General features: G+C 45.7%; 1 protein-coding gene across 4 annotated transcripts in view; it reads right to left on the reverse strand.

Annotated features, from left to right (window-relative positions):
- mad1l1 (mitotic arrest deficient 1 like 1) overlaps window positions 1-25,086 on the reverse strand; it is a 999,406-nt gene that overhangs the window by 875,770 nt on the left and 98,550 nt on the right. The window lies entirely within an intron of this gene.

Raw genomic sequence — 25,086 nt, forward strand, 5'->3', positions numbered from 1 at the left:
TACGGCGCAACTTTACCTGCCTGGAACCATTTTAATCTGAATAAATGTAGCACACATTCACACTGCATCAGAAGCCTTCCACCATGCCAACGTATTCTTTCAACAAAGATCTATTAACATAAACGTGCTTTGCAGCCCCAAGTATGCTAATTGAAACGATTCCTTGTATTGACAGTATGACTTGTACAGTAACTTATAGACCCACAGAAAGTCACTTGCACAAGAATGCAAAGACGACACTGCTGCAAGCTCAAGTGATCTGCTTCAGTACTAAATGAGTCCTCAATTACATCTACTTACAAATGCATCTCCAGTAGCCAACTCCTACTTTTGTATGCCAAAGACCTCTCTTTCCCAATTCATATGCAGAAATTGGTATAAACAAATATATTCAACTTCAACACAGTAACAGTCTTCCAGAGACAGAGGTGAACACCATTTTAAAGGGGGAACCAGTCAAGTCTTACTTTCCAAATTCATTTTCTACCAGTCCATTTTATGAATCTAAATCATCGAGATGCATTTCCCAGACATCCTACTATATGAAACACGATTTAGTTTTGACCAGCATTCAGCAAGCTAACATGAGCATGATTTTGGGATTTCTGCACCCGTTCTCAGAATCTTCAGTAAACCAATTCCAAACTGCTCCTATATAGAGCCAGGACAATAGGTTCTTTTGGTCGTATAAATTCTTTCATTACCTTTCTCTCAAAAAGTACTAATGACAAACCCTTCGAGAATACTTGGACTCTGTCATTCTTGTGCAGGAATAGCAAATTGTATACCAAGACCTTGAAATTCCTGCACGGGTGCATCCTGGTAGTTACACCAAAAAAATGTGCTCATTCTCCCAATCTGAAGATACACTGAAATTCCCTTCCAATCCAATTTGCAAAATGGACGTGAAAGTTATAAATCACAGAAACAATCAGGACCCAAGGGAAGTGCCAAACTCAAACAATATATCAAAGTATGAAATTTAACATTCAAATCTTTCAGCCATCATCCAAATTATGCATAAATGTCTCAGAGCCTGCAATCAGGCAAAGTTTTCAATTTTTAATGTGACTTGTACTTACGTCATAAGACATGAAAAGAAACAAAGTAATGAGCACATCTCAATGAGGACTTTTTTTTTCAAATGCATAAAACAAAATCCAACAGCAGACAAATGACTTGTTTCCTGCTGCACCTGAATATCTGCTGATAATTTGAAGAGAGCCTGAGTAAAGCGCCATTGCATGAATCTCCTGTATGAGACTCTATTACCTAGGCGCAGATTGAAATTACTAGCACTTATGCCAGAAGTACAAACTGTTGCAGCTGCAACAATATACAAAAATATACACACAGAACACTGGCAGAAAGATTCTGTATACTGCATACTATTCTGTCTGTGGAATTCTCTCCCAGACCGTATTCTTGCCTGAAACCTTAACTTTCAGTGCTGAAATTAAGAAGCTGGGTAAAAAGTGGGCCATCAGCAACCTGTGACTTTCCGATTTGAGCAACTGTATGAAGCTCCCAAATCACCATATATTCAAGCATGGGGATGACTACAAATAGAATCTTCTTTTAAGAGCAGACTACAAAAAAGGTACAGCTTCTGAATCATGGGAAATAAGATTCTCAATTGTGGGAGCTTCTGTGAAACCACTGAACAAACAAATGGTATTTTAAAACTCCAAAACAGTAAAGAGAGAAACATCCTTCTCAAGAGTATTTCTTAAATGGTAAGAGATTAGAAAGTGTGGATGTACAAAGGGACCTGGTGTCCTTGTCAATAAGTCACTGAAAGCTAACATGCAGGTGCAGCAAGCAATTAGGAAGGCTAATGGTATGTTAGCCTTTATCGCAAGAGGATTTGAGTACAGGAGTAGTGAAGTCTTGCTTCAATTGTATAGAACTTTGGTTAGACCACACCTGGAGTACGGTGTGCAGTTGTGGTCCCCTTACCTTAGGAAGGATATTATTGCCATAGAGAGAGTGCAACGAAGGTTCACCAGACTTGTTCCCGGGATGGCAGGACTGTCCTATGAATTGGGATTGGGGAAACTGGGCCTGTATTCTCTAGAGTTTTGAAGAATGAGAGGTGATCTCATTGAAACTGACAAAATACTTAAAAGGGATAGACAGAGTAGATGCAGCGAAGATGTTTCCCCTGGTTGGGGAGTCTAGAACCAGGGGACACAATTTCAAAATAAGGGGGAAGCCACTTAGGATACAGATGGGGAGAAATTTCTTAACTCAGAGGGTTATGAATCTTTGGAATTCTCTATCCCACAGGGCTGTGGAAGCTCAGTCATTGAGTATGTTTAAAGCAGAGATTGACAGATTTCCAAATACAAATGACATAAGGGGATATGAGGATACTGTGGGAAAAAGGCACTGAAGTGGATGATCAGCCATGAACATATTGAATAGCAAGGCAGGCACGATGGGCTGAATGGCCTCCAATGTTCCTAAATTTCTCAATGACCAACAGTGCCCTTTTCTGAGGCAGAGCAGCTGAACTGTCCTAAGCCAGCTGTTCTCAATCTTTGCCCTCGAATTTCTGCTGTGAGGAAGTGACTTCATTCCAATAGGTCATTTGAGATGAGAAGCTAAACATAGGAAATTTGTGCTACTAGTCAGGGTGGAGGCAGGAAAGAGATGATTTTGCATTTTACACAGTGCTGATGATCTGGAATGCACTGCCTGAAGAGGTGGTGAAAGCTGATTCAATAATAACTCTGAAAAGGGAACTGGATGTACACTTGTAAAGGAAACATGTCCAAGGCGACAGGGGAGTAGAACGAATTGAATAGTCTATTAAAAAGAGCCGGCACGTGCACAATAGGTCAATTGGGGCCTTCTGTGTTGTATGATTCGACTATTATGAAACCAAGAATTCATGAGTTATTGGGCATGATGCTAATGTTTCATGTACTGACACATCTTGTATGCCATACATACATAAGCAGAAAACATACACATACCCATGTAATTTCTTCTATTTTAGGTGGCTGGGGACTGAAAGTTACATCTACCAGAGCACCTGAACAATCTTAACATTTATGGGGAGGCGCTGGCGTAGTGGTATTGTCACTGGACTAGTAACCCAGAGACCCAGGGTATTGCTCTGGGGACATGGGTTCAAATCCCACCACAGCAGAAGGTGGAACCATCTGGTTCACTAATGTCCTTTAGGGAAGGAAACCTGCTGTCCTTACCTGGTCTGGCCTATATGTGACACCAGACCCACAGCAATGTGGTTGACTCTTACATGCCCTCTGAAATGGCCTAGCAAGCCACTCAATTGTATCTAACCACTACGAAGTCAATAAAAAGGAATGAAACCGGACGAACCACCCGACATCGACCTCGGCACTGGAAACGACAATGGCAAACCCAGCCCTGTCGACCCTGCAAAGTCCTCCTTACTAACATCTGGGGGCTTGTGCTAAAGTTGGGAGAGCTGTCCCACAGACTAGTCAAGCAACAGCCTGACATAGTCATACTCACGGAATCATACCTTACAGACAATGTCCCAGACACTGCCATCACCATCCCCGGGTATGTCCTGTCCCACCGGCAGGACAGACCCACCAGAGGTGGTGGCACAGTGGTATACAGTAGGGACTGAGTTGCCCTGGGAGTCCTCAACATCAACTCTGGACCCCATGAAGTCTAATGGCATCAGATCAAACACGGACAAGGAAACCTCCTGCTGATTACCACCTACCGCCCTCCCTCAGCTGATGAGTCAGTACCCCTCCATGTTGAACAGCACTTGCAGGAAGCACTAAGGATGGCAAGGGCACAAAATGTACTCTGGGTGGGGGACTTCAATGTCCATCACCAAGAGTGGCTCGGTCGCACCACTACTGACCGAGCTGGCCAAGTCCTAAAGGACATATCTGCTGGACTGCGGCAGGTGGTGAGGGAACCAATAAGAGGGGAAAAAATATTTGACCTCGTCCTCACCAATCTGCCTGCCGCAGATGCATCTATCCATGACAGTATTGGTAGGAGTGACCACCGCACAGTCCTTGTGGAGACGAAGTCCCGCCTTCACATTGAGGATACCCTCCATCGTGTTGTGTGGCACTACCACCGTGCTAAATGGGATTATTTCGAACAGATCTAGCAATGCAAAACTGGGCATCCTTGAGGCGTTGTAGGCCATCAGCAGCAGCAGAATTGTATTCAACCACAATCTGTAACCTCATGGCCCGGCAAATCCCCCACCGTACCATTACCATCTAGCCAGAAGACCAATCCTGGTTCAATGAAGAGTGCAGGAGGGCATGCCAGGAGCAGCACCAGGCATACCTCAAAATGAGGTGTCAACCTGGTGAAGCTGTAACACAGTACTATCTGCGTACCAAACTGCGTAAGCAGCATGCGATAGACAGAGCTAAGCGATCCCATAACCAACGGATCAGATCTAAGCTGTGCAGTCCTGCCACATCCAGCCGTGAATGGTGGTGGACAATTAAACAACTAACTGGAGGAGCTGGCTCCACAAACATCCCCACCCTCAATGATGGGGGAGCCCAGCACATCAGTGCGAAAGATAAGGCTGAAGCATTTGCAACAATCTTCAGCCAGAAGTGCCGAGTTGATGATCCACCTCGGCCTCCTCCTAAAGTCCCCAGCATCACAGATGCCAGACTCCAGCCAATTCAATTCACTCTGCGTGATATCAAGAAACGACTGAAGGCACTGGATTCTGCAAAAGCTATGGGCCCTGACAATGTTCCGGCAATAGTACTGAAGACCTGTGCTCCAGCACTAGCCGCACCCCTAGCCAAGCTGTTCCAGTACATCTACCCTGCAATGTGGAAAATTGCCCAGGTATGTCCTGTACACAAAAAGCAGGACGTCCAACCCGGCCAATTACCGCTCCATCAGTCTACTCTCAATCATCAGTAAAGTGATGGAAGGTGTCATCAACAGTGCCATCAAGTGGCACTTGCTTAGCAATAACCTGCTCAGTGACGCTCAGTTTGGATTCCACCAGGGCCACTCAGCTTCTGACCTCATTACAGCCTTGGTTCAAACATGGACAAAAGAGCTGAACTCGAGAAGTGAGGGGAGAGTGACTGCCCCAAACATCAAGGCAGCATTTGACCGAGTATGGCATCAAGGAGCCCTAGCAAAACTGAGGTCAATGGGAATCAGGGGAAAAACCCTCCACCGGCTGGAGTCATGCCTAGCGCAAAGGAAGATGGTTGTGGTTGTTGGTGGTCAATCATCTGAGCTCCAGGACATCACTGCAGGAGTTCCTCAGGGTAGTGTCCTAGGCCCAACCATCTTCAGCTGCTTCATCAATGACCTTCCTTCAATCATAAGGTCAGAAGTGGGGATGTTCGCTGATGATTGCACATTGTACAGCACCATTCGTGACTCCTCAGATACTGAAGCAGTCCGTGTAGAAATGCAGCAAGACCTGGACAATATCCAGGCTTGGGCTGATAAGTGCCAAGTAACATTCGCACCACACAAGTGCCGGGCAAAGACCATCTCCAACAAAAGAGAATCTAACCATCTCCCCTTGACATTCAATGGCATTACCATCGCTGAATCCCCCACTATCAACATCCTAGGGGCTACCATTGACCAGAAACTGAACTGGAGTAGCCAAATAAATACTGTGGCTACAAGAGCAGGTCAGAGGCTAGGAATCCTGAGGCGAGTAACTCAACTCCCGACTCCCCAAAGCCTGTCCACCATCTACAAGGCACAAGTCAGGCGTGTGACGGAATACTCTCCACTTGCCTGGATTGGTGCAGCTCCAACACTCAAGAAGCTCGACGCCATCCAGGACAAAACAGCCTGCTTGATTGGCACCCCATCTGCAAACATTCACTCCCTCCACCACTGACGCACAGTGGCAGCAGTGTGTACCATCTACAAGATGCACTGCAGCAACGCACCAAGGCTCCTTAGACAGCACCTTCCAAACCCGTGACCTCTATCAACTAGAAGGACAAGGGCAGTAAATGCATGGGAACACCACCACTTTCAAGTTCCCTGCCAAGTCACACACCATCCTGACTTGGAACTATATCGCCATTCCTTCACTGTCGCTGGGTCAAAATCCTGGAACACCCTTCCTAACAGCACTGTGGGTATACCTACCCCAAATGGACTGCAGCGGTTCAAGAATAGTGGGTATCTGGAATGAGCTGCCAGAGGAGGTGGTGGAGGCAGGAACAGTAGCAACATTTAAGAGGCATCTGAACAGGTACTTGAATGAGCCAGGCATAGAGGGATATGGAATTAATGCAGGCATGTGGAATTAATATAGATAGGCATTATGGTCGGCATGGACACGGTGGGCCGAAGGGCCTGTTTCTATGCTGCACGACTCTATGACTCTAAGAAGGCAGCTCCCCACCACCTTCTCAAGGGCAATTAGGGATAGGCAATAAATGCTGGCCTGGCCAGTGACGCCCACATCCCATGAATGAATCAAAAAAAATTATTTTTTCATCTGAAAGTTGTACTGTCAATGGCATACTGCATTGTATTCAACTCAAAAATACCATCTAAACAATTTTTCTTCAGAAATGAGTCATGGAAATTAGAAGCAAATTAATTTATAAAGTATATGCTATTTTTGTTAACATCTTTATGCCCTCTAACACTTGAATGAAACCAAATACTTGATTACTTCTGCTGAAAAGATGAAAGAGTAAACATTTAGTGGTCCAAATGTTTGATCATTTTTCAATCAATAGCTCCTTTTCTTCACTCCCAATCATTTCTCATGTGCTCCATATATGCCATGGTTTATCAAGCTTTTCACAAGCATGCCTCCCATTAGCGGAGTACACAGCAAAATACTTGGTCTGCCAAGCAAGCCCCTTATCCATGATGAAAATGACTTGAAGGAAGAGAAAATTTATGACACATTAAATCTGTATGTGGCAATCTATCAGTAGCACAGGCCTGCCCCTCTCCCTGAAGCCCCTGGCTTGAGTTTCAGTCCATCCCACAGACTCTATTCTGTATCGGGACCTTCCTTGGGTGAAGGGGTTCACCAACTAAGATTCAGAATGCACTGGTGTGACCTGTGTCTGTCACACTGATTGTTCTATTTATTTCCAAAATATACTTTATTCGTAAAAATTACATTACCAGTTTCAAACAGCACCAAGTCAAAAAATACCAACAGTGCAAAGGAGGTCCGTTTGCTTCATTACAATCATGAGTTGCCTCACAACCCTTCCATTTCACATTTGTCATGCCAATGACATTTTTACATTTTACAGCAAATGAAAATTTTCCCGATACAGTTCGAGGGGTTTCCCATGGATCCAGCCCCTCAGTTCAGCTTGGTGGGGGGACCTTACACTCTGGTCTTTCCCCATTGAGCCTTTGCTGCGGCTGCCCCAAGCTTTAGTGCGTCCCTCAGCACGTAGTCCTGGACCTTGGAATGTGCCAGTCTGCAACATTCGGTCATGGACAACTCTTTGTGCTGGAAGACCAGTGAGTTTTGGGCAGACCAAAGGGCGTATTTCACCGAATTGATAGTCCTCCAGCAGCAGTTGATGTTTGTCTCGGTGTGCGGCCCTGGGAACAGCCCGTAGAGCACAGACTCCTGTGTTACAGAGCTGCTTGGGATGAACCTCGACAAAACCACTGCATCTCCTTCCACACCTGCTTTGCAAAGGCACATTCCAGGAGGAGGTGGGCAACCGTCTCTTGCCCACCACAGCCACCGCGGGGGCATTGTGCGGAGGGGGCGAGACTCCGGGCGTGCAGGAAGGATCTGACGGGGAGGGCTCTTCTCACCACCAGCCTAGCTACATCTTGGGGCTTGTTTGAAAGTTCTGGTGATGAGGCATTCCGCCAAATGACTTTGGCGGTCTGCTCAGGGAACCATCTGACAGGATCCACCGTATCCGTTTCCCGTAGGGCCTTGAGGACATTCCGTGCAGACCACTGCCTGATGGATCGGTGGTCAAAGGTGTTTTCCCGCAGAAACTGCTCCACGAAGGATAGGTGGTACAGCACGGTCCAACTGCATGGAGCGTTCCACGGCAATGTGACCAGGCCCATCCTTCGCAAAACCGGGGACAGATAGAACCTCAGCACGTAGTGACACTTGGAGTTTGCGTACTGGAGGTCCACACACAGCTTGATGCAGCCGCACACGAAGGTGGTCATCAGGATTAGGGCCACGTTGGGTACATTTTTCCCGCCCTTATCCAGAGGTTTGAACATCGTGTGCCTCCGGACCCGGTGCATTTTAGATCCCCAGATGAAGCGGAAAATGGCTCGGAAGACCGCCACAACGCAGGAGTGGGGTATGGGCCAGACCTGCGCCACGTACAGCAACAACGTGAGCGCCTCGCACCTGATGACCAGGTTCTTACCCACAATGGAGAGAGATCGCTGCTCCCACATGCTCAGCTTTTTTTGTACTTTGGCTACTCGCTCCTCCCAGGTTTTGGTGCACGCCCCGGCCCTTCCGAACCATATCCCCAGCACCTTCAGGTAGTCAGACCAGACGGTGAAGTGGACAAAGGATCGGTCAGCCCAGTTCCCAAAGAACATGGCCTCGCTCTTGCCGTGGTTAACTTTGGCTTCCGAGGCCAGTTCAAACTGGTCGCAGATGCTCATCAGTCTGCGCACGGACAGCGGATCCGAGCAGAAGACGGCGAAGTTGTCCATGTACAGGGAGGTTTTAACCTGAGTGCCTCCATAGTCTATGAATTAACCTCAATGCATGTGTCACTCTGATAGACTACAACTCCTTGAATGCAATTTAAGGCTGCCACTAATTCCTCACTCTATAGTACAGGCGGGCTAAGACAGCAAATGATGGTGGACTCTTATGAATAACAAGTCTAGTTGTCAATCAAAATCCTGGCACTTTAAAAGGACAAAAAAATTAAAACTCTTCCGTGCACAAACTTCAAAAGAGAAATAAATTCAGGAAAATACTCCTATCTACAGCTACTGTACAGACCAACACTATTAAACAGGCAAGTCCTTGGCTCTTTTGAAGCCTAGTGGTTTTAATTTAGTACTCCAATGTGCTCCTGCTCCAGCTGTGCTAACCACATGCGAAACATCAAAAGTGTTCCAAGCCCAAGACTACATATGAGTAATGTCACAGATGCTCAGCTTATACACCTGATGTTTTATTTCCATAATCCATTCCCAAGAGGATCAACAGTCAAGTTGAAACACCAACCAACTCCATTTTGCTAGGCTTAAAAATCTGCTACTCCACCCGTTGAATTATTTAAATTGCAATTCATGTTTTGCATGGAAATTTAATGCTGCTCATGAAGATTGTGTCACGGTTCATGATTTTTGCAATCACACATTAGACACACATCCAGGTATTTCAACCTACTAGCCAACTATTTTGATGCTTGAAGTACCCCAAACAAAATCATTAGAGTTGGGGTTGTACCAATGGATGCTAAAGCCTAATGTCCACCACATGTGGGAAGGGAACAGAATAATTCAAACTGTCTTTCCAGTGCAGAACTATAGGAGTGAAATAACTTAATAGATTCACAACTGTTCAAATTTTAATGTCAAGCTTCTTAGAGGATACAGCCGTTCCAGCCTTTCTGCCAAAGTCAAAATTGGACACGGCAACCTCAGAAAGGAATTTCCTAACTTTTCAAGCAGAACAATACAGCAGAACATTCTCTCATATGCATTTAAAATATTTACCATAAGCAGATGTCATGCCAGGCCCCCACCTGCCGAGAATGAGGCACATTAATTTTGCCACATGGACATTAAATTTCAAATTGTTGCTGGGAAGAGAAGGCCTGTTACAAGGGATTGCCAGGCCCCTGGCTGGAAAGACATTTTTGCATATTAACAGACAATGTTTGTAGACAAAGATCCATTCCCTGACACACACAATACACAGAGCCAAGACATTGTCAGACCAATTAGTCACATGCCTAACCTGTTGGCAACCTGTTTTTTTTCTGAATTGCAGGTTTTGAACTGAGAGTCTGCAGAAAGCTGTTTGCTCCTGGATTGAAAAGACCTCTCCTGAATTGAAAAGACCTCTCCTGGCTGGCTCGCCACAGCCTCTTCTGTCTGCTCCCATCTCTTTCTCACGGAACTCCAAAACCCATTGTAGACATATGAACTCCGAGAGAGAAAAGTCTCCTACAATGAACAAGGTTTAAGAAGAATATTGGGCCCCAACGAAAAGCAAGATCTACCTACAATCAAGGACTCTACAGTGAGCTCGAAGACCTGTAACAAAAACTCTTCAGATATTGCCTCAAACCTTTCCACTTTATTTCTTCTGCTCTTTTCTGTCTCTATTTGCATATGTGCATCGCGTATGCATGCTTGCATGGGTGCATCGTGTATCCATACGCGTCAACCGAATTAGAGTTTAAGAAATTTCACTTTTCCTCTTTAAAGCTCAGAAAACCTCTGGTGCTATTTTCTTTGCCTTATAATTGGAAAGCGGTGAACAAGGATTCATCAAGAGGAAGTTAAAAACACAATGTGTTTAAAATTAAACCGTTACAGTAAGACCAGGTGAAGGCTGAAAGGGAACCCTAGACCTCTTTCTCATCTAGTCGTAACACAGTATTAACCCATGTTCAAAACTACAGGATCTTGCATGGCTGAATGACAGACAGCACCACGCCACCAGTCTGTGAACCAATTGGAAATGCAGTACTGAATTGTTGAGCCGTATTTTCATCTTTCAAAATATGTCGAGATACAATATAAATGGAAATTAATAAGCTTCTTTTCAGTGTATTATAGCAGTAACTCAGCATGACAGGGCATCAGGTTTGTTGATCTTACATAAAAATAGCATAAAATGATGATCCAGTAGCTATCACACATGCAGCTGCAATCCCATTTAAGAAAGCAGAGTCAAATCTCATTTTTATGTATATTCAACAAGAGCAACTTGCATTTATATAGAACCTTAATGTAGTAAAATGTGCCAAGTTACTTCACAGGAACGTTATCAAGCAAAATTTGACACTGAACTAGATAAGGCGATATTACTACAGACAGCAAAAAAAAATTGCAGGGGAGAAGGTGGGTGAGTGGGACTAGTTGAGTTGCTCTTGCAGAGGGGCAATACCACCAACAGGCCAAATGGCCTCTTCCTGTGCTGTAACCATTCTATGATTATATGACCAAAAGCTTAGCCAAAGTGTTAAATTTTAAGGAACATCTTAAAGGAGAGATAAATGCGCAGAGAGGTTTAGGTAGAGAATTCCAGAACTTAGGGCCTAGGCAGCTAAAGACAGGGGTGCTGTTGGTAGAGCAATTAAAATCAGGAATGTTGTCGTCAATCTTCAGTTAGTTCCCTGTGGACTGTAGGTGAATGGATAGGTCAATCTATTCACAAACTCCTCCTGATTTAATGTGCAGCACCTGTAGAGACAGCTAAACAGGAATGCCCTTCCTACTCAGAAGAGAGTTGGATATGTGCAGGAGTATCAAATCAATGTTCTTTGGGGCAGGACAAAGGTAAAAAGCAACTTCTGAAAATGTTTGTGCCTGCTAGGCTTTCAGGTGAACGAAAATAAATAGGAAATTTGGTCTTACTGAAAAAAACTTCTCCCCACTGCCACATATTTGCTTAATTTAATACTAAAGCCCATAAGATTTTTAATAGGAAGATAACATAAGCTGCCCTGAAGTTTATGGAGGTATAGTATAACAAAAATTAAATTTCACATCAAAGTAAATTAAAGCTTTAAGGCAAGGAGTGCTGCGCTGTCAGAGGTGCCTTGTCAGTGTGTCTCAATTTAAACGGGGGCTTTGTCAGCCTGTTTCACCTCGTGTAATTGGACCTTTCAGATCCGTTGGTATTATCAAAAGAAGAGCAAGAAGATCTCCTAGTGATTGGCTCACATTCCTGGACTGCCACCAAAAATGGATTGAGGCTAGTCAGGAGGGAAGTTGGGAGCCTGGGCTAGTAAGGAGCCTGAATCACAGCAGAGGCACTAACTAAAGCTCCAACTAGAGGGGACGAGATAGCTCAAATTCTCAGAATAGGATGTGTATGGGCTGGGGAGGAAAGAGCCAGAACAATGAGATGCTTTTGGGCGGGAGGGGGGGGGGGGAAAGAGGGGTAGGGGAGAGAATAGGGCACCACTTAAGCAAGCAAAAGAGAAGGGAGACAAGTTGGAGCACTGTGTGTGTGCAAGGATAAACAAAAATAGTCAGAGGGTGGAGCCAATGATGCGGAGTACTTAGGGTGGACGATAAACAGAATTACACAGGCAGCTCGACAGATCTACCCTCCTCCCATCCTAGTTTATCTTACCCAACCAACACATCTTCACAGTTTGCTCTACATTGGGAAAACCAAAAGTAGATTGGGTGACCACTTTGCGGAACACCTCCGATCAGTCCGCAAGCACAACCCCAAGCTTCCGGTGGCCAGTCATTTTAATTCCCCACCTTGCTCTCATGCTGACCTCTCTGTCCTGGGCCTACTGCAGTGTTCTAATGAAATTCAACACAAGCTCAAGGAATAGCACCTCACAACCTTTTGGACTTGCTGCATGCAGCAATTTCAGACCATAATCTCTGCCCCCATTTTGAATCCTTTTCCTTTGCATGTTTCAGCCTTAATTTTTTTTTCTCTTACCACTCCCTTTGGCTCTGCACCACCAACTCTTTTATCATTTAGTGTCTCCCTTCTTCCATCCGATCACAGACCTTCCCTTTTGTTCTTTTTCCACCAACCACCCCACACCCCCATTTGAGCTACTTAAAACCTATTACCTTTCTAACTTTTATCAGTTCTGACAAAGGACCATCGACCTGAAATGTTAGCTGTTTCTCCCTCTACAGATGCTCTTAGACCTGCTGAGTATTTCCAGCATTTTCTGTTTATAAATCACATCCTTTGATTCCTTTCTCCCTCATGTAGTTATCTAGCTTCCCCTTAAATGCATTATGCTTTCGCCTCAACTATTAATTGTGGTAGGGAGTTCCACATTCTAACTACTCCCTGGGTAAAGTTATTTCTCCTGAATTCCTTATTGGATTTATTAGTCACTATCTTATATTTATGACCTTGGTTTACGGAGAATAAGGGGTTATACGGAGGGGTTGAGTCACACCTGGAGTGCTGGGTACAACCACGGAATGGAATGGAGCAGAGTCTATAAGGAGCAAAGTGTATATCACACACATGATGTAAGGCTAACTTGGGGGGTGGAGGTGGTGGGAGCTGGGGGTGAAGGGGGGAGGTGAGGAAGGACATGGAGCTATTATGAAGGCAAGATCAAAACCAAAGAGGAAGGTCATTTGGCCCACCCTAGCTAATTCAAAAAGAAAGCAACAGTTGCACCGAAACTGCAACCAATTGCTTTTTAAATGATTCAAGGATTTTTGTCATCATTACTTTATCTGGAAATATTCATATGTATATCACTGCTCGTGTAAAGAATTTCCTGACAGCAGTCCTGAATTTTCCTTTTACAAGCTTGAACCTGTTCCACCTAGTTCTACCAGGATGGCTTAACCTAAAGTAATGTCTAGATTTAGCTTTCCTGTAAGGTTTACAAAACATAATGTATCAATAAGACATATGGAGAGCACTGGAAGGGAAGGGTCTGTGTGTGTGCGTGTGTCTCTGTGCGCGTGTGTGTGAGAGAGAGAGAGAGCGCAAGCACACGCACATGTGCCAGAGTGAGCAAGCGGAAGCAAGAATGTGTATGTGAGAGATTAAGTGCATGTATATACACACATTTACATCTTCTCATGAAAATCTGTAATGGCTTTTTGACTGCACAAGGCATTTTAGAAACTTAAAAAGACTGCTAACGTATTTATAGAGCAAAAATTATGCCTTCTGAGTCTATTCTTTCACTAATTAATGGCACAAATTGCTTAGGACCAAGTGATTTATAATATGTCTTCTGCATACTTTGCCACGATTTGAAAATTCCTTTGGCAAACTTCCATTATTAAAGGCTGAGGATCTGTATCACAATGGGCTGACAGCACCACCTGCTGCATAAAGATACCAAGAACCTCCTGTCTCCCCAATTGAAAGTGTAATCTCGACTGATATTCTAGCAGAGACATAAGGGGAAGAAACCACTCTAGTAGAAGCCCTTCATCAGAATTGGAAACAGGTGAACAAGCCAGGTCCTCTTGACCTGATCAAAAAGGCAGCAGTTTGTACAAAAAGAAAAGTTACAAGGTTATATTTATAGCAATTCTTCCCCTCAAGTTAGTGATAATTTATGATTTCAGTGGCAGAGAGAGATCTTGGCTCAGTAGCACTCTCATCTTCAGATTAGAAGTTCAAAATTTGAGCTCATAATTTGGGCTGACACTCTTGTGCAACACTGAGGGAATGCTGCATTATTGAAGATGCCATCTTTCAGATGAGATGTTAAACTAAGACCTGCAGTATATTTCCAGGAATTTGACTTCACATTTTCAGCATCGCTTTTTCTTAAAAAATCATGTATTCAGAAATCTCAGGGTTAACAGCTGGAAGAGCAGAGAACTTCAATAATATGATTGGCACCTAAAGTTTGCAAAATTGACAGATGAGTGAGTGAGCATAGTACCATACATTGCAACTTGTAGAATCTGCTAGATACAAAAAAAAGGACTGAGCTGTTTATGAAAGTAAAATTGCTCAACTCGACAAGTCTTAGTGCTCAATAAATTTCCAATAAAATGCAACATTCCATTTTACTTACACACACATTGATAGATAAAATACATTTCAGTACCACCATGTTATTTACTCAGCTTTAGCTGGCCTCTGACACCGGAAATATCAGAGGAATGTATGATGGCATTAAGAGGGCTTTTGGGCCAACCATCATGAGGATTGCCCCCCTCAAATCTAAATCAGGGGACACAATCACTGACCAACGCAAGCTAATGGACCGCTGGGTGAAACACTACCTAGAACTGTAATCCAGGGAAAATATTGTCACTGAGACCGCCCTCGATGCAACCCAGTCTCTGTCAGTCATGGATGAGCTGGACATACAGCAAACAAAATCGGAACTCAGTGATGCCATTGATTGTCTAGCCAGCGGAAAAGCCCCTGGGAAGGACTGCATTACCCCTGAAATCAAGAGTGCCAAGCCTGCTATACTTTCAGCACTGTACGAACTACTTTGCCTGTGCTGGAACGAGGGAGCAGTACCACAGGACATGCGCGATGCCAATATCATCACCCTCGATAAGAACAAGGGTGACCGCGGTGACTGCAACAACTACCGTGGAATCTCCCTGCTCAGCATAGTGGGCAAAGTCCTCGCTCGAGTCGCTTTAAACAGGCTCCAGAAGCTGGCTGAGCGTGTCTACCCTGAGGCACAGTGTGGCTTTCGAGCAGAGAGATCCACCATTGACATGCTGTTCTCCCTTCGACAGCTACAGGAGAAATGCTGTGAACAACAGATGCCCCTCTACATTGCTTTCATTGATCTCACCAAAGCCTTTGACCTCGTCAGCAGACGTGGTCTCTTCAGACTACTAGAAAAGATTGGATGTCCACCAAAGCTACTAAGTATCATCACCTCATTCCATGACAATATGAAAGGCACAATTCAGCACAGCGGCACCTCATCCGACCCCTTTCCTATCCTGAGTGGCGTGAAACAGGGCTGTGTTCTTGCACCCACACTGTTTGGGATTTTCTTCTCCCTGCTGCTCTCACATGCGTTCAAGTCTTCAGAAGGAGGAATTTACCTCCACACAAGATCAGGTGGCAGGTTGTTCAACCTTGCCCGTCTAAGAGCGAAGACCAAAGTACAAAAAGTCCTCATCAGGGAACTCCTCTTTGCTGACGATGCTGCATTAACATCTCACACTGAAGAGTGTCTGCAGAGACTCATCGACAGGTTTGCGGCTGCGTGCACCGAATTTGGCCTAACCATCAGCCTCAAGAAAACGAACATCATGGGACAGGACGACAGAAATGCCCTATCCATAAATATCAGCGACCACACTCTGGAGGTGGTTCAAGAGTTCACCTACCTAGGCTCAACTATCACCAGTAACCTGTCTCTCGACGCAGAAATCAACAAGTGCATGGGAAAGGCTTCCACTGCTATGTCCAGACTGGCCAAGAGAGTGTGGGAAAATGGCGCACTGACACGGAACACAAAAGTCCGAGTATATCAAGTCTGTGTCCTCAGTACCTTTCTATACGGCAGCGAGGCCTGGACAACGTACGTCAGCCAAGAGCGACGTCTCAATTCATTCCATCTTTGCTGCCTCCGGAGAATCCTTGGCATCCGGTGGCAGGGCCATATCTCCAACACTGAAGTCCTCGAGGCAGCCAACATCCCCAGCATATACACCCTACTAAGCCAGCGGCGCCTGAGGTGGCTTGGCCATGTGAGCCACATGGAAGATGGCAGGATCCCCAAGGACACATTGTACAGTGAGCTCGTCAGTGGTATCAGACCCACCGGCTGTCCTTGTCTCCGCTTTAAAGACGTCTGCAAATGCGACATGAAGTCCTGTGACATTGATCACAAGTCGTGGGAGTCAGTTGCCAGCGATTGCCAGAGCTGGCGAGCAAACAAAGGCGGGGCTAAAGCGTGGTGAGTCGAAGAGACCTAGCAGTTGGCAGGAAAAAAGTCAGATGCGCAAGGAGAGAGCCAACTGCGTAACAGCCCTGTCAACCAATTTTATCTGCAGCACCTGTGGAAGAGTCTGTCACTCTAGAATTGGCCTTTATAGCCACTCCAGGCGCTGCTTCACAAACCACTGACCACCTCCAGGCGCTTACCCATTGTCTCTCGAGACAAGGAGGCCAAGGAAAGAAAGAAACGAAACATACAGTAACCTTCATTTTGCTAAATTAAGGAGTCTGCTCTTAGTATGGCATTATTTTTTTATCGTGCAATACACAGACAGCAGACCCAAGTTACACTGCCTGCTATACCTCTCCCATTCAGTTTACCAACAGACGAGCCATGGGTTTGCATCCTTTCTCAGATCCTAGGCGGTTAACTTTCTGTTAAGGGAGCGCAAGTGGCAATTCACTTCTCTCTCAGTATTAAAACAATTCAGTACCAAATTCTAAAAATTCTCAGGGTGAAATTAAACATCTGGGCACTTTTTTCCCTCATTTAAAAAGGTGGTTATGCATAATCAGAAGTTATACTGCATTTAGTGTGAAACCTTAGTGCTATCAGACTATCTACTCAAGATGGTTTCACTTCTCCATACTTCAATACACTCGAGAATACGATCTAAGTTTCACAATCACTTCTGCTTTGATGCTCACCATAAATTGCTTATCAAAATGAAAGCAATAGCATAATGACCACCTTACTGTGACTGAATCTCACCTACAAATTTCTCATATTGGTATGAAAACCTATAAAGCTACCAAACAGAAATAGCACAAAAATTGAACACATTTTTTTCCCATCTGGTTAAAGAAGTGTAAAACATAATGTAACTGCAATAAATCTAGTTTTCAAGATCGGTATAATGCAGCCCAAAATGCTTTATTTTTCCCAAAAAGAACATTGCCATTTTTAGGGTTTTAAGAGCAATACATACTAACTATTACATAGTTCATTTTTGATGAGATACTCAATAAAGTCTGCTCCCAATTCCAATTATCTGTGAATTCAAATTGAAAACTTGAAGAAAATCTCCCACTGAAAATGCATTAAAGATTGGCTGCTTATTTTTGAGTCATTTAAAGCATCGGAGGAGGCCATTCAGCCCAGTGAGTCCACGCCAGCTCTCCGCTGAGCAATCCAGTCAGTCCCACTCCCCGCTTGATCCTCCTTGGCCTTCAAGTTGTTTTCCTTCAAGTGCCCATCCAATTTCCTTTTGAAATCATTGACTGTGTACATTTCCACCACCCTCGTGGGCAGCGAGTTCCAGATCATTACCATTCGCTGCCTAAAAACGTTATTCCTCATATTCCCCCTGCATCTCTTTCCCAAAACCTTACATCTATGTCCCAAAGTCCTTGTACCATCAGTTAATGGGAACAACTTTTCCCATGTCCAATTTAGCTAAGTTTGTGATAATCCTGTACACGATCAAATCTCCCCTCAATCTCCTTTGCGTCAGAGAGAACAATCATAGCTTTTCCAACCTCACCTTGTATCTAAAATCCCCCATCCCTGGAACCATTCTGGTAAATCTCCTCTGCACCTTCTCAAGGACCCACATACCTTTCCGAAAGTGTGACTAGAACTAGATGCAATACTCTAGTTGGGGCCTCACCAGAGCTTTATAAAGGTTCAGCATAACTTTCCTGCTTTTGTACTCTGTCTCTATTTGTGAAGCCCAAGATCCATATGCATTGCTAGCCACTCTCTCAATATGCCCTGCCACCTTCAATGATCTATGCACATGCACCCCCAGGTCCCTCTGTTCTGGAACACTCTTTAGAACTGCACCATTAAGTCGATATTGCCTAACCCTATCCCATCTGCCAAAATGCATCACCTCACACTTGTCTGTATTAAGTTCCAACTTCCACTTGTCTGACCATTCTGCTAGCCTATCTATGTTCTGTTGCAGGCAGCTCATATCATCCTCAGTTTGCAACTCCAAGTTTGGCATCATCAGCAAATTTTGAAATTCTCTGTATTCCAAGGTCCACGCCATTTATATATAGCAAAATAAAAGTCGTAGCACTGACCCTTGGGGAACACCACTGTCTACCATCCACCAGATTGAAAAACAACCATTTACCACAACTGATATATTTTCCTGATATATATTAATGACCTAGACCTTGGTGTACAAAGCACACTTTCAAGGTCTGCAGAGGATATGAAACTTGGAAGCATTGTGAACTGTGAGGAGGATAGTGTAGAACTCCAAAAGGACATAGACAAATTGGTGGCAGATGAAGTTCAATGCAGAGAAATGTGAAGTGATTCATTTTGGTAGGAAGAACATGGAGAGACAATATAAAGTAAAGAGTACAATTCGAGAGGGAGTGCAGGAGCAGAGGGATCTGGGTGTATATGTGCATAAGTCATTGAGGGTGGCAGGACAGGTCGAGAGAGCAGTTGATAAAGCATACAACATCCTGGACTTTATTAATAGGGGCATCAAATACAAGAGCGAGTAAGTTATACCGACCTTGTATAAGCCTCGGCTGGAGCATTGCGTCCAGTTCTGGGCGCCACACTTGAGGAAAGATGTGAGGGCATTGGAGAGAGTACAGAAAATATTCATGAGAATGGTTCCAGAGATGAGGAACTTCAGTTATAAAGACAGACTGGAGAAGTTAGGACTGTTTTGCTTGGAGAAAAGGCTGAGAGTTGATAGAAGTATTCAAAATCATGAGTGAATAGATAGAGAGAAACTGTTCACACTCGTGAATGGACTGAGAATGAGAAGGCGCAGATTGAAAGTATTTGGTGAGAGAAGCAAAAGTGACTTAAGGGAAAACTTTTTCAAAGAGAGTGGTTAAGGTCTGGAATGCCCTGCCTGAGAGTGTGGTGGAGGCAGGTTCAACTGAAGCAAAGGGGAATTAGACTGTTAAATGAAAATGAAGAATGTGCAAGGTTATGGAGAGAAGGCAAGTGAATGGAACTGAGTGAATTGCTTTTTCGGAGAGCTGATGTGGAGACGAAGGGCCGAAGGGCCTCCTTCTGCACTGTAACAATTCTGTGATTCTATGAACTCTGTTTTCTGTCCTTGAGCCAATTTTTTATCCAATTGGACACTGACACTCATATTCCATAAGCCTCAATTTTGTTAACCAATTTTTTATGTGGTACTTTAGAGAGATGCAGCACTGAAACAGGCCCTTTGGCCCACCGAGTCTGTGATGACCAACAACCACCCATTTATACTAATCTTACATTAATTCCATAATCCCAACCACATCCCCACCATTCTCCTACCACCTACCTACACTAGGGGCAATTTACAATGGCCAACTTACCTATCAACCTGCAAGTCTTTGGCTGTGGGAGGAAACCGCAGCACCCGGCGGAAACCCACGCGGTCACAGGGAGAACTTGCAAACTCCACACAGGCATTACCCAGAACCAAACCAGTGACACTGGAGCTGTGAGGCTGCAGTGCTAACCACTGCGCCACTCAGCACCCTTTGTCAAACACTTGCTTAAAATTCATATAAACAACTTCCACCGCATTCCACCAACCTTCTCTGTTACATCACCTGCCTTTTACAAATCTGTGCTGGCTATCCTTAATTAATTCAAACCTCTCCAAGTGCCTGTTAATTTTTTCCCTAATTATTGTTTCTAAAACCTTATGCACCACTGATGTTAAACAAACTGGACTGTAGTCACTAAGAATGCCCTTACACCCTTTCTTGAATAAGGGTGTCATATTTGCCACTCTACAATCCTCTCGCACCTCCCCCATATTTAGGAAAGATTGGAAGGTTATGGAAAACCCTTCCGCTATCTCCATCCCCACTTGCTTTCGCAACCCGAGATGCAAGCCATCTGGACCAGGTGACTTACCTACTCTAGTTTCCAGTACCTACTCACTCTCAAATTTTACCCAATCCATTGCCTCTACCATTCTGTCAGATTCCTCTTCCTTAGTAAACACTGATACAAGGTACTCATTTAGTCTAGCCTTGTCTTGTGCTTCTAAACATAAACTACCCTCTTTGCCCCTAATAGGTCCGACTCATAGAGTCAGAGTTATACAGCACAGAAACAAGCCCTTCAGCCCATCGTGTCTGTGTCGGCCATCAAGCACCTACTTATTCTAACCTCATTTTCCAGCACTTGGCCCGTAGCCTTGTATGCTATCACATTTCAAGTGCTCATCTAAATACTTCTTAAATGTTGTGAGGCTTCCTGCCTCTATCACCCCTTCAGGCAGTGCATTCCAGATTCCAACCACCCTCTGGGTGAAAATATTTTTCCTCAAATCCCCTCTAAACCTCCTTCCCCTTAAATATATGCCCCCTGGTTATTGACCCCTTTGCTAAGGGAAAAAGTTTCTTCCTATCTAATCTATCAATGCCCCTCATAATTTTCTAAACACAATCATGTCCCCCCTCAGCCTTCTTTGCTCTAAGGAAAACAACCCTAGCCTTTTCAGTCTCTCTTCATAGCTGAAATGCTCCAGCCCAGGCAACATCCTGGTGAATCTCCTCTGCACCCTCTCCAGTGCAATCTCATCCTTCCTGTAACGTGGTGCCCAGAACTGTACACAGTACTCTAGCGTTTTATACAGCTCCATCATAACCTCCCAGCTCTTATATTCTACGCCTCGGCTAATAAAGGCGAGTATCCCATATGCCTTCCTAACCACCTTATCTATCTGTGCTGCTGCCTTCAGTGATCTATGGACAAGTACACAAAGGTCCCTGACCTCCTGTACTTCCTAAGGTCCTACAATCCATTGTATATACCCTTGCCTTGTTAGTCCTCCCAAATGCATCACCTCATACTTCTCAGGATTAAATTCCATTTGCCACTGCTCCGCCCATCTTACCAGCCCATCTGTATCATCCTGTAATCTAAGGCTTTCCACCTCACTATTTACAACACAACCAATTTTCGTTGCATCTGCGAACTTACTGATCATACCTCCTATATTCACGTCTAAATCATTAATGTACACAACAAACAGCAAGGGTCCCAGCAACGATCCCTGTGGTACACCACTGGTCACAGGCTTCCACTCACAAATACAACCCTCGACCATTACCCTGTTTCCGGCCACTAAGCCAATTTTGGATCCAATTTGCCAAATTTCCCTGGATCCCATGGGCTCTTACCTTCTTAACTAATCTCCCATGCGGGACCTTAACAAAAGCCTTATGGAAGTCCATATAGACTACATCAACTGCTTTAACCTCATCTACGCACCCCCTCCCCCCACCCCCTCGCACCCCCCTTGCACCATCTTCCCCTCGCACCCACTTCCCCTACCCCCTGCAGCCCCCTTCCCGGCTCCCCCTCGCACCATCTTCCCCTCGCGCCCTCGTCCCCTGCACCCCTCTCTCCTACCCCCTGTAGCCCCCTTCCCGGCTCCCCCTCGCACCATCTTCCCCTCACGCCCTCGTCCCCTGCATCCCTCTCCCCTACCCCCTGCAGCCCCCTTCCCAGCTCCCCCTCGCACCCCCTTCCCTCCACCCCTTCCCACCGCACCCCCTTCCCCCCACCTCCTCCCACCGGCATTCACCTACCCCTATGTAGGGGCGCTAACAACCCCGCTGCCTGGCAGGTTTCCGGCAGTTCCTGCAGCCATACCGGTGCCAAACGTCGTGCTCTGCACGCCTTTGGACCCCACCAGGAAGGCCGAGAGGGGGGTTTTGACGCTTGGGCAACTCACAACCTCCATACATCCGCCCAGGCATGCGCCATGGAGAGGTAACTCCAATCGCCTCACAGCGACCAAATCAACACGGAAGGCAGCAGTTACGGGTTATAAGTCCAGCTCAATTGGCGTAGAGACTAGGCGCCACAGGTTGCCTTTGTCAGTGGGAGAGGTCATCGCATGTCACTGGACAGCTACCGCCCACCTCAAACCGGGCAGCCCCCGGTCAGTAAGGTTTTGTCCCGCCACAGTCCACCTGCTTCAATGGGTGCTTGGAGCTCAGGGTCATTGCCCGACAAGTGGACTGCAACACCGCACCAAACAGCACGACCAAAAAAGGAAAAAAGGTACCAGCCCTTCGTTTTGCAAGCTGGAACGTCAGAACTGTGTGTCCTGGCCTGTCGGAAGACCTTACACAAATCAACGATTCTCGGAAGACCGCCATCATTAACAACGAGCTTAGTAGACTCAATGTGGACATTGCAGCACTCCAGGAGACAGGCGTCCCTGCGAGCGGATCTCTAAGAGAGCAAGACTACACCTTCTTCTGGCAGGGTAGGGATCCTGAAGAACCAAGACAGCATGGAGTGGGCTTCGCCATCAGAAACTCTTTGCTCAGCATGATAGAGCCATTCTCAAATGACTCGGAACTCATACTGCCCATCTGTTCACCGCCTCTGGTCCAGTACACCTACTCAGCATCTATGCTCCCCACTTGAAGCTAAAGACCAGTTCTACGAGGAACTCCATAATATCATTAGTAGCATCCCCAACACCGAACACCTGTCCCTGCTGGGGGACTTTAATGCCAGGGTTGGGGCCGACCACGACTCGTGGCCCTCCTGCCTTGGGCGCTATGGCACTGGTAGGATGAAGGAGAATGGTCAGACACTGCTTCAGTTAGGTACCTATCATAACCTCTGCATCACCAACTCATTCTTTCACACTAAACCCTGTCTCCAGGTTTCCTGGAGGCACCCAAGATCACACCGTTGGCACCAGCTGGACCTCATCGTCACAAGGCGAGCCTCTTTAAACAGCGTTCAAATCACACGCAGCTTCCACAGTGCGGACTGTGACACCGACCACTCCCTGGTGTGCAGCAAGGTTAGACTCAGACCAAAGAAGCTGCATCACTGCAAGCAGAAGGGCCGCCCACGCATCAACACTAGCAGAATTTCATCCACAGCTGTTACGTAGGTTTCTAAATTCACTCGAAAAAGCCCTTCAAAACACTCCCACAGGGGATGCAGAGACCAAGTGGGCCCACTTCAGAGATGCCATCTTTGACTCAGCAATGACCACCTATGGCAAACGTGTGAAGTGTAATGCAGACTGGTTTCAATCTCACATTGAAGAGCTGGAATCTGTCATAGCCGCTAAGCGCATTGCACTGCTGAACTACAAGCCCCCAGCGAGTTAACATGTGTAGCACTTAAAGGAGACAGAAGCACTGCACAAATAACAGCCAGGCGCTGCGCAAATGACTACTGGCAACTACTATGCAGTCATATTCAGCTGGCCTCTGACACCGGAAATACCAGAGGAATGTATGATGGCATTAAGAGGGCTTTTGGGCCAACCATCATGAAGATTGGCCCCCTCAAATCTAAATCAGGGGACATAATCACTGACCAACGCAAGCTAATGGACCGCTGGGTGGAACACTACCTAGAACTGTACTCCAGGGAAAATGTTGTCACTGAGACTGCCCTCGATGCAACCCAGTCTCTGTCAGTCATGGATGAGCTGGACGTACAGCAAACAAAATCGGAACTCAGCGATGCCATTGATTGTCTAGCCAGCGGAAAAGCCCCTGGGAAGGACTGCATTACCCCTGAAATCATCAAGAGTGCCAAGCCTGCTATACTTTCAGCACTGTACGAACTGCTTTGCCTGTGCTGGGACGAGGGAGCAGTACCACAGGACATGCGCGATGCCAATATCATCACCCTCGATAAGAACAAGGGTGACCGCGGTGACTGCAACAACTACCGTGGAATCTCCCTGCTCAGCATAGTGGGCAAAGTCTTCGCTCAAGTCGCTTTAAACAGGCTCCAGAAGCTGGCTGAGCGTGTCTACCCTGAGGCACAGTGTGGCTTTCGAGCAGAGAGATCCACCATTGACATGCTGTTCTCCCTTCGACAGCTACAGGAGAAATGCCATGAACAACAGATGCCCCTCTACGTTGCTTTCATTGATCTCACCAAAGCCTTTGACCTTGTCAGCAGACGTGGTCTCTTCAGACTAATAGAAAAGATTGGATGTCCACCAAAGCTACTAAGTATCATCACCTCATTCCACGACAATATGAAAGGCACAATTCAGCATAGCGGCACCTCATCAGATCCCTTTCCTATCCTGAGTGGCGTGAAACAGGGCTGTGTTCTCACACCTACACTGTTTGGGATCTTCATCTTCCTGCAGCCCTCACATGCATTCAAGTGTTCAGAAGAAGGAATTTTCCTCCACACAAGATCAGGTGGCAGGTTGTTCAACCTTGCCCGTCTAAGAACGAAGACCAAAGTAGGGAAAGTCCTCATCAGGGAACTCCTCTTTGCTGACGATGCTGCATTAACATCTCACACTGAAAAGTGTCTGCAGAGACTCATTGACAGGTTTGCGGCTGCCTGCCCCAAATTTGGCCTAACCATCTGCCTCAAGAAAACGATCATGGGACAGGACGTCAGAAATGCCCCATCCATAAATATCAGCGACCACACTCTGGAAGTGGTTCAAGAGTTCACCTACCTAGGCTCAACTATCACCAGTAACCTGCCTCTCGATGCAGAAATCAACAAGCGCATGGGAAAGGCTTCCACTGTTATGTCCAGA

The sequence above is a fragment of the Heterodontus francisci genome, chromosome 24 (genome assembly GCF_036365525.1).
Source record: "Heterodontus francisci isolate sHetFra1 chromosome 24, sHetFra1.hap1, whole genome shotgun sequence".
Taxonomy (NCBI): Eukaryota; Metazoa; Chordata; class Chondrichthyes; order Heterodontiformes; family Heterodontidae; genus Heterodontus; species Heterodontus francisci.